Below are 9,498 nucleotides of genomic sequence, written 5' to 3'. Positions count from 1 at the left end.
TGATGGTGATGACCTCAAAAAACGCATCCGTGTTCGGAATCGATGGTGTCTCCCTGGCATCACTTATTTATTTATTTATTTATTTATTTATTTATTTATTTATTTATTTATTTATTTATTTATTTATTTATTTATTTTTTTATTTATTTGTTTGTTTAATATTATTTTTTTATTTATTTATTTTCGATGCTGCTAGGTCTGGGAGACCATAGAAGCGGGAAGTCATACAATTTCGGCAGGAAAAACATCCATGGACCTAACGCTGGGCAAGAAACAAAAAAAGAGACTAGAATAGAAAGGGTCTGCTCGTTTGCTTTTCACATGCATATTAGAAGAGTTATTCATCATCTTCATCTTTGCAGTTTGCCTAGGAAAGCCTTGCGGGGTATTACAAAAGGGGAAGGGCAAAACAACGGTAGAGACACAAGAATACAGACAAGAATACAGACATACAGACAGGTAAAGAATGTAAAGACAACAACCCTAATGCGGTATGGCCAGAGATCCAGTGTTCGAATTACTCATCGCATCACCGGAAAAGCACATCCAAGACTTTTTCCTGCTTACATTTCCCGCGTTATGACAATATCCCTGTTCAGACTCAACCTTCCTATCTACCTACCTTCCTACCCACCCACCCCCCTACCTAATTACTCACCTACCTGCCTCCCTGCTAACTTACCTACCTACCTACCCACCTACCTGCCCACCTGCCTGTCTGCCTGCCTACCTACTTGCCAGCCTGCCTACTTGCCTAATAGCTGCCTTGTTGGTATTATATATTGTTCGGTAACGAGGCCATCACGACAAAAGTAGGAAGGCACCACAGTACGCAAGACTTCATAGCGTTTCTCCTAACTTGCATTCAGCCTACACCGTACCGGTAGCGTATGCTGTCGGATTTACGAAACGAATATTTAAAATTACTGTAGCATTCTAGGCAAAGTAAAGCGGTTGGGTTTACGACTCGTATCTTTCCCGTGTTCGCGTAATATTTTTAACGAATTGCTTGTAATCTTGAACGGAAGCGGCATTTTCAGCCCTATTAAGGTTACAAGCGCGTGAAACTCTGCTTAGGACTACGTGGTCTAACATATTGCCCATACACGACGTTCGTGAGATGGGTCTCAGGTTGTCGAGATAAAGTTTCTTTCTAGGCTTCAGAATGATTGCAATGTTGGCGTCTTTCCACTGTGCCGGTATCTCGCCGCATTCCCAACACCAGTAAAGCCATAAAAGAATGGCCCCAAGACGTAACATGAGTTTATATATTATGCTTTTTAAGGACGTCCCCATTCACGAGCACCACAAAAGACGGCTGATGGTTTGACTTCTTGTGCACAAGTGTCTCCAACAGGTCTACAAAAGCCGACATTTCTAATAAATAATAAAACAGAGCCTAATTCTAGAAATTCGGCAAATTTCGGCGCCCGTTAAAGATCCCCAGGGGGTCAAAATTAATCCGGAGCCCTCCACTATGGCGTGCCTCATCGCCTGCGTTGCATCAGCGCGTTCAAGCCCTCAATCAATCAATCAATCAATCAATCAATCAATCAATCAATCAATCAATCAATCAATCAATCAATCAATCAATCAATCAATCAATCAATCAATCAATCAATCAATCAATCAATCAATCAATCAATCAATCAATCTATCAATCAATCAATCAATCAATCAATCAATCAATCAATCAATCAATCAATCAATCGAGGAGGAGTGCTCCACTTCTCACGGCGCCTCTCCCTGAATCTGCATGTTCCCGTCTGGCAACAGTCTCTGTCCCTGTCACTCGACCACCTATCCCTTCGCATCCAGGCCATGTCCATCCTTACCCAGTGCCACCTGCTGGTCCTCCTCAGATGCGTACTGCTACCCGGCTGGGCACCTTGCTAATCGGATCATGTGAAAATCTCTAAATTACAAGATACGTGACTTGTATCATTGTGTGCGACTATAAAGGGCCGACTGATGGCTTCTTGGCGTTTCATACGGATACTGATACATGCAATGCCTTAATCGATACCCACTCACAACATAACCTGGCTGAGGACACGGCAACAAACTTTGCAACGAAAGTGTGACCTTTCCGTTGTGCGCAAGAAAAGTTATACTTGGTCCAGATGACATTGACCACCGAACGTGCAAATTGCGCTTCTTTATTTCGTGCACTCAAAACGCTGGTGTTGGTTTTAGTGTTGATACAAGAGATATTTCGGAGGCACACATTTGTACGTTTTTAAAGTTCCAGAAGCACACATCTATCACATTACCACAAAAGTTTTCTATGCGGCAGAACTGCTGCAAGGAGATGAAAGATTGAAAACCTAATACCATGCTGCCTTTTTGCGCTGCGTATTACGGGCATGCAAAGCCTTTGCGTAGTGTAGACAACCGCGGTTTATATTTAGAAAAGCATTGAAATTTCCTTGACTCCGACACCCAATTCTCGCTTGGATGTGAAGTCGACGGCTCTGTGTCCTTTCCTCTTTTTTTCTATTTTGATTACCAGATGAGGAGTAGAAGCGCGAACCCAGAGTTCTCCGCTAACAAGAAGCCGAAGCACACGAATCGCCACCCTCAGTTTACTTCGTCCCAGCCCGTCAAACCAAAGGCCTCACCTGTGTCCTATTCATTCACAGAGCGTCAGCTATTCCTTCTTCGGAATATGCACGCAAAAGAGAGGAGAGTCAGGTAATTGCGGACACGAAAAAAGCTATTCTAAAGGTTTATTCGTTCCGTAATCCGCCGCACAAAGCAAAGGGGAGCGACTAACGACCAGAGGGCATCGACCGTTCGAACCCTGGTACACAGAATCTCGTGCCCTGCGCGCCATGAGCAAGCGAAGCTCCTGACGGCTCATTCAAAAGAAAGGGATGCAAATGGCCGCTAAGCCCTCAACGATGATAGGCCACCCGATCCCCGCCCCAAATACCGCGCGACAAGGGTCAGAGCACCCGGAACGCAGAAGCTAAGTCGGGAGACAGAAGAAAGAACTAAGCGACGTCGCCGAACAATGCAGAATGACAAACCACAAAGTTGACCACGCCGGAACGACCATCCTCAATAGGAAAACAGACTTGGTCAAGCAGCCCCTCCCGGAGGTCCCCACAGGCCCTGAATCGCTCGGGTTAGCCCTGCCGAGAGGCGCCCAGTTGCGTATAACAGGGGCTACGTTCCGCAACGAAGAACCCTATGATAGGTCAACCGCGCTGAAAAAGTACAAGACGGTTCTATGCTGAGTTAGCCGGCATTCCCGAAGAAGACGCTGAGCCAGCCTCGAAACCACGGGTCCCTATTTCCTGCTTTGTTGGTTGAGGTGCAACAATATCGAACAGACATGTAAAGAAAACCGCGGAAATAGATCATTGCGTCCATCACAGAAGTGAACGATCAAAAGAATACAAAACCAAAGAAATGTAGCATTCTATGGCATATCACTTCGAAAAGGAAGTACTTTGTGAAATGAGTACAGATATGTAATTCTCTAAACGGGTTTAAGGTTTGCCACCTTGATTGGTTGACACATTGTCCAATAATTTGCTGAAAGCTGAAAAGCAAACTGGATTTATTATAGTTTGGTCCAGTTCATTCCATTCTTTTAGTGGAAGCGGGAAAAGCGAGTATTGAAATGTATTTTTACGGAATGAGTACTCTGTTAGTTTGTTCGAGTGTTTGTGGCGTGACAGACGGGATTTGCCGAGTGATATATATTTGGAAGCATCTATTTTCAGCTGATGGTGGAGTACCCGGTGGAGGAATGTTAAGCGCGCTAGTTTTGCTCTGTCCGGTAGTGTTGAAAGACCCGCATGAAGTAACAAGATTGTGGGCGAGTCGTTGCTAGTGTCCAAAGAAAACCTGTTAGTTTTGTTTGGACCATTTCAAGTTTATTTCTGCTTGTTTATGTTGAAAATTGTGAGCGGAAATCGAACAATGTTGGCGTACTCGAAAATTGGGCGTTCGAAGGTGGTGAAGCCTAGCAGCTTGTATGCCATGGTGCGAGCCGCAAGCGGCGTCTAAGACAAGATAACTTGCGCGGAGCGGTTGCAGGGGTGGTGTCAATGTGTAAATCCCACGGAAGGGTTCATGTTATAGTGACACCTAAATATTTGGGCTGTTTGGCTTTAGTAAGGACGGTTCCTTCAATAACGTAGAGGTTGGACGGATTCGTTTTGGTGTAATTGTCATGCACACTGATTTCTTTTGTTTATGGACGACGATTAGCCGACGATGTCGGGTACATGCTCAAGAAGCAGGCTTTCAAAATCTTCTGATTCGTTGAGTATGCGTATCGCATCCACGTCTAGTATTATTAGTGCGTTTCTTTTTCTCGGCTGTGGGTTTGTGGACGGTTCTTTCTGACATAGCGTTGTTTTGCAAATACACTCCTTGGTTCTTAGCCTCGACCCGAATTAACACGCACTCATTGATAAACAGTTTTTGGAGAGACCGAGGGATATTGTCCTGGTTTTTGTCTGCTTAGTTTAACGCTGTCCCATAGCTTCCTCCTGACATCTCCGAATCTTTGGCTGAAATTTTCCCCGATTGGAATGTTTGTTCCCTTAAGTGTGTCGCAGCATTTTAGTATGGGCATTTGTTTGCTTTAATCCAAAAGCTTCAAAATTACCGGTCGGGTTTTCTCGCCCCCAGGTTTTTCTATGCGGTGACCCGTTCCAGTTCGAGTGTATGATTAATTATGTTGTCATTACCGGCTTTCTCGAGATCTTTGCTAGTATCTCCCTCTTTTTCTGTTGAGCCAAACACAATGAGGTTCAACCTTTGTCTAAGATTCTCAAAGTCATCCATGCGTTTTTTCAGACTGTTTATGACCTCGTTTGCCGCCGCTATTTTATTCACACATCGCTCGAACTTTTGCGCCAGATCTGCAATCGCGTCCAGCCTTTTGTCGATGTCTTCTAGTCGTGTTTCTTTTATGTCGTTAATGTCTTATGTTACGGCTTTGAGTTGATCAAGGATTTGTTTTATTTCAGGCCCTGGGTTGGTCTCGACATCCCCGCATAGTAAGACCAACTTTCTAATGAACTTGCAAACACCGACGCACGAGTAAAAGCCGTGGGCACGTCAGCACCAACAGAAGTGGGTTGCTAAATCGGTAGCACGGGCCGTAACGCCGTCTTACCTGTGCATTGACAGTTAACGGGTTAGCGATCGTCAGTGCTGTGGGGCAACCGTGCCCGGTTGTCCCGGAAAGGTGTGGAAGGCCTTTTGTAGTCCCGTTAGACTGCGGCGCTGTCGACGTCGTGTACCGCGGCCAGGCATCCCACGGCGCTCCCCTGAACCGGTCCGGGGCTTCGAAGGTGGAAGTCTCGAGCCGATACAACGGTTGGATGACCGCAATGGATCCCGCGCGCATGCTCTTCGTGTATAGCAACAGACCGATTGTGCCCTTCCGACATGGTAGAAGCACTTGTAATTTAAGCCGAATTTGAACGCTTCACTTTGAACGACTTCAACACGCTGGACCGCTTAGCTTTCTCGTGAGGGATCGGTTGGCTGTCGTCTAATATTCGACTTTGTCTTATAGGCAGTTTCCATTTTTATTGTTGATGCTTGTACTTTGGTTGCAGTAGCTTTGACTTTGGCGCTTCGCCATTTCATTTCCGCATGCAAGAAAACTTCGTGTTTGAACCATTGTAATTGTTATACGGAAGAGATTTGAATTTTTTTAACGTTTTAGGCGCACAAAAACTGGTTGGAACTTAGCATGTATAACGGACTGTCCTTGAATATCGACACGCCTCCGTTTTACATACACAGAAGTTTGCGAAAAGACTTACCATTATGGTTAATTTATTTCATTTACTAAGACAGGGCCGACGAACGCTTTAAGTATAAAAATAAACTGAGCTATTAGAATGTAGTATTTAGGTCAGATGCAATAAACCCTTTTTGCGCTCATAAATTTCATTTACCTGCTTGGTTTCACAGTGTTTGTTGCCTGCTTGTAGCACGTATGTTTTGGTGGCATATAATGGATTGGCCCAGAGCAAAACAGGATCAATTAGAAAATGCGAGGGGCCTTGTCATGCATAATCGTTATTACTATGAACATTACTAGAACCTCAAATATGATCCCTTCTGCACAGTTCCTATATATTCTAGCCTGTTCCCGTGGTCCTAAAAATCAGTGTCGTCACCGATTATTTTGTTTAAACACTTATATTCAGCAACGAGTATTCTGGTCCATCTTTAAGTTAAATGCTGTTTAAATATATTGTCGTTCAGAATATGAACATGCCATGCATTTCCAGATATACCAATACTTTTAACCTATGGCAGTATGAGAATCACATTATTATTCATTTTACACGTAATACACACAAGACTATTTCTATCCTGAATTTGGGAAACGCTGACTGCCTCTGGGAATCAGGCTCCCCTCGTTTCGTTGGAAATTCATGCACTTGTACAAATAGAACACAGCTATAGTCATTCAGCCGGATCGCAGATGCTTTATGTCCAGCCAAGCTCTTTTATTCGAATTAATGATGTGGGGTAGAGACGATAGCTTGTATAGCGTGTCGGGGATCATCACATTTAAACATCAAAAGCCCCCTCCCTTGTTTGCACTCCCAATGTATATTTAGGTGAAACCCTTAACTATCCCATTCTTCGAATAAGCGCCGTTATCGTTGTTGTTGCGGTTGTCCTGTCATGAAAATGAACGCCGTAGTGAACTGCAAATAAAAAAAACACACGTGATCCGATGGCATTCGCACTGGTCTGCACAGTGGTAGCCCAGTACTCTACAAGCTGCGCTATATCCCCACATTGCCAAGTAGGTTGCTAAGTAAAACGTTTTTTGTTAGCTTTTGGCGCATTCCAGACTATTTATCGTCGTTAAACTCTAGTTCTTCGTTCCCAGCGTACTGCAAAAGTAGTTGTCGTGGTCATCCCATTCTTCTTGGAACATTAGCAATTGGGAAATTCGCCATATATAGGCAGCTTTGAGGAGAAATCTGCCCGATTAACGAACTTTGCAAAACTGTGAATTTGAAACCTACACATTGCGGAACAATGTGTTCTTCGTGACACGTAAACGTGATGTCCCGTGCGTAGAACAAGTGTTCGCCATCAACGCGGAGCCGTGAAACTAGGGAAGAAGTCGCTTGGACCAGAGTGCTTGTTGACATCCCTGTCGAAATCAGGAAAAGAAAAACAAAAGAGACGGGACGCATACACGGAGGAGCAGAAAAGAAGGCAGTTGAAGTAATTCGCACGAACGCTCATAAAAACAAAATTTATGCAAGCAGATCAAATACAATGTTGCAGCAAATAATTAAATGTATGTCGCTAGTCTTTTGCCTGCAAAGCGCGTAAGTGAAGTTAGGTGCCCGTGGAATTTTTATCGTTTCATAAAATCAAATCACACTACAACCAACCGGTATGCACCGATCACGATACTTTTAAGGAAGCAAATCATAACACTGTGTCGCATGCGCTCCCTCTTAAGCAACTTCATGGCTGTGGTTAAAACGTCAGAGCTTCTCAATGTACAACCACAAAAAATCCACATGCTAAACTTCGTAAGCGCTCGCATTGTTTCATACTGGATATCATCATTCCACATGCTCAAGATTTTTCTCGCGGACGCCCCGATGTGCATGCTAAGCTCGAGCTTTAGAGCCCGCAACATGTCATTTTGCGCACGCCCCTTGTTCTCCGGGCATACTGGGCTTTGCCTTCTGACTTTCTCAGTAGTCACATTTGATCGCTCTAGTAAAGGCAATAGCTGCCTGTCCGTTTTTTGGTGCAACAGCTGCCTGTCGCTTTATTTGGTGTCTACCATTTCTTCGCCGTCATTTTATACCTGCCCTCTTTTCCGCCTACTCGGCAATGCACTCGATAAATACTTCATTTTCACACGCGAACAACCACCATCACGTCGAGTTAACCTGTACCAAGCAAAGATACCACCTGCAATGCGAACGCAGCACCACAACAGCAATTGGCATCAGTGGGTTGGCTGCATTCTCCCCTCTCCGCGCGTGCTCTTTTGTTCTCCGTTCTTCTTTCTCCCTCCGACTGCAAATCGACAACGCACATTCCCGTCTCGTGCTCCAATCTTCTGCATCCAAAAATAAATACTCAACTCTTTCACGAGCCTGTTGGATGATCGGAACCCTTTGGCGTACAACTAAATTTTCTGGTTCAGCAGAATCAGAGCCCCACCGAAATGGCAAATGTTTGATATGATCTGGGAATTGAAAGATGCAAATAATTGCTCTTGTTTTCGCTCGACAGATTGGAAAACGTTTGTAATGCGTATTTAAAATTTCTATCTCATATTAGTCAGCCTGTAAGCAACGCTCATACACCCGGCGATATCAAATACCGCGACGTGGTGTATTCATCTTGAAGACATAGATTTAGCGTGACTATAGACGAAGGTATGAAACACAACAGAACAAGAAACACACACCAAAAACTGTTATTGTGTTCATTAGCAGTGACATCTATTCGACAGCAATGCACAGACCAGTCTTGCGCGACTAACTCACCCAGTATTTATCATCTCGTCTAGCACGAGTTCCCAAATTCGCTTTTTCACCAGTTGACACAGTGCGGCCACTGACGCACAAAGTGTCGCCACACGCTTGCGCAACGTTTTTAGGGTGCAACAAAAAAAAAACTGCGCAGAGGGCGAGTACTAAAGAGGCGCATGTTTTTTGCCCCAATGTATCGAGATGTGCCAACTAGCCAACATTTGTTTTCCACTTTTCAGGGTACACTCTAGTGCTTAAACTGATTAATCTCTCCGCTATCTTGCGCTTGCAATAGCGAAAGCGATATCTGAGTTTAAGGTTGCAGTGCGCCCTGTGAACCATCTCTAGCTCGAACGAGTGCGAACACAAACATTCATGCCAGCTTCGTTGATGGTGGTAAAGCCCGCAAACCTCTTGTCTTGGTCATCAAAGGTAAACACACAAATCTGTCTCCGGAGGAGACAACTCGGTAGCGTATTTTTCTCCAGTGGACTGATTCAACTCGTAACGTTTTACTAAGCATCAGAAGGGTACACGCATCATCTTACGTTAAACGTTATCTTCACATTTTGCTTTGGGAGATATTTTGTTCCTATCATAATTTTAACCAACTTCCAGCAAGGCGCGATTCAGGCTATCCTTATTGATGGCGCATATTTATACTTGTTGTTTTACTGCGCGACATTGAGAGTGTTTTTAACACCCACAATTCACGTTCGTTTGATGCTGATGAGGGCTCTGAGCAACATTTGAGGAAATAGTGTGAAGCCGAAGTTGTACTAATTGGGAAAGTCTGAACTCGGAAAACATCTTCACGAGTTTACTTTTCTGCGTGGTTATACTACTTCGGAATTTTTTCTCAAATTGGCAGATTTTTGGCCTAGTCTTGCATTTTGTTTTACAGCAGTGCACTGAAGTGAATCCCTTAATCTCAAAAGACACGTTTTCTGCGTTATCCGACGTTTGAGCTGTCATCTTTGGCAGAACGTCT

The sequence above is a fragment of the Haemaphysalis longicornis genome, unplaced genomic scaffold (genome assembly GCF_048455015.1).
Source record: "Haemaphysalis longicornis isolate Haplotype H1 unplaced genomic scaffold, Haemaphysalis longicornis Haplotype H1 scaffold_6, whole genome shotgun sequence".
Classification (NCBI taxonomy): Eukaryota; Metazoa; Arthropoda; class Arachnida; order Ixodida; family Ixodidae; genus Haemaphysalis; species Haemaphysalis longicornis.
This window is presented reverse-complemented; position numbering follows the sequence as displayed.